The sequence below is a fragment of the Medicago sativa genome, chromosome 1, assembly GCF_051527215.1.
Source record: "Medicago sativa cultivar Bolivia chromosome 1, Bolivia_mono, whole genome shotgun sequence".
Lineage (NCBI taxonomy): Eukaryota > Viridiplantae > Streptophyta > Magnoliopsida > Fabales > Fabaceae > Medicago > Medicago sativa.
The window spans coordinates 54,315,806-54,317,667 of NC_140749.1; positions in this window are offsets into that span (position 1 = coordinate 54,315,806).

Here is a 1,862-nt window from a genome sequence, read left to right on the forward strand (position 1 = left end):
TGCAGAGATGAGATGAAATAAATTTATCAATGATGTGATATTCTTCTAACTTTCATGTTTCTATCAATTTTTTATAAATAAATTTATTTTCGATAGTTAAATATATATTATTGGGGTGACAAAATATGAAACATACCTACTTACTAAAACAAAATAAAAAAATTGGGATAGCCAAAGCTGCCCCATGCATATACTAGCATCCGCCCCTCTCCATCCAAAACCTTAAGTATTAAATTAATGAATGACCTCTCTAATAAATCTAATATTTTATATAGTAGGACTTAATCACTCACACTTATAACTCAACAATATGCAAGACACAGATTCAAATATGAGATTCCTCACTTCTCAACACTTTGTGCGTAGGTTTTATAAAAAAAAAAACAAAAACTTATAAACTAGTGCAATAAGAATGCTAGTTAAGAATCATTTAATATAATATATAAAATATGTTCAGTTAATAAATAGCATATATTAAATGATTTCTACAATTTCAGAATAATAAGGATTTTTCTTTTCATCATTATTTACTTTCCAATTTGCAAGCAGTTTTCAGTTATGGAATGTGAGAGCTTTTGCTTACCAATATCTACAGCTACTTGATGAGCACATCCTAACTCCAGAGAACAGTATGGCAATAACACCTTACCCAGGGAAGCAAGTTCTACCGAGAAAATAAAAGATATTACAAATTATATCTTCTATGTTAATTAACAGTGTATGGATTTGAAACATACTGCAAAAAGAATGAGGTCAGAAGTTTTAGGTCCACCTGTAACAGAAAATTTAATTTAGTTTAGTTAATCCTAGGACGTCGAAGAAATAATGGAGTGCATGGTTAAACCTAAAAAAAAAAAAAAACTCTTCGAATTGTGTAATTCAGAGAGGGTAAATTCGAAAAGAAAAAATATATTTTATAGGCTTTTTTATTTTGACTAAAATTTGGGGCATCTTAGAACATTGGAGAACTCTTCATACACGTTTCATTGGGTCCATCCAACTACCTATAACCACCATTTCTTGATTAAACGATCCAAAATCCAGCAAGCACAGGACCAAGACAGTTATGTTTAGGTCATTTTCGGTAAGAGATACACAGATACACATGCAAATTCATAAGTCTTCATATACCGTTAAACACATGGTACAATTGTTGTTTCATATGTTTGCTCCATTCCCACTCTTGACTTGATTTATGTCACTTTTATTTGCTGGGGGTTGACTTATTCTCCTCAAACTTTTTGTCTTTTCCTATCTCCTTCCCATTTTCTCTCTATACAAGGAGCAAGTTGCACTTTTTTTGGTAGTACTATTTTTGCAATTAAGACATGACCCTTTATGTTGACTTGGTCTTGAAGGACCAATGGCATATTATTTAGGTGGGAAGTGATCAACAATGGACCACACTATGAACTGATACTTAAAAATTGTTCAAACATCGTCGAAAATCAATACCGCTCTCTAAAAGTTGAAGTTTACACAGTTCTCTTCATCCTTACGACAAAGATAATGGCTTATTTGTATGTGCTTAAAATAAAACTAGGTAGCAAATATAATTAAATAAGTTGAATTTTGAGGTAAAATATGTTTTTTTTTTTATTGTTTTCCTCAAACTAGCGTTGATTAGGTCCTCGTCTCAAACATTACAAAAGGACAATCATTAACTTCAAGTTTAGAGTACCAGTGTTAGTCATCATTAGAGTTTTGAACAGTTTTCAATTATTATTGGTTTACTAGAGAACTTGTCAAACTAGGTTGTACTTATGAATTATCCCCAACAAAGTGTGAATGGACTGTAAATAAAATCCATACACTCAAAACTTTAATGATCATCTAATGTGTTGGTTTAGGATCTTCGAGTG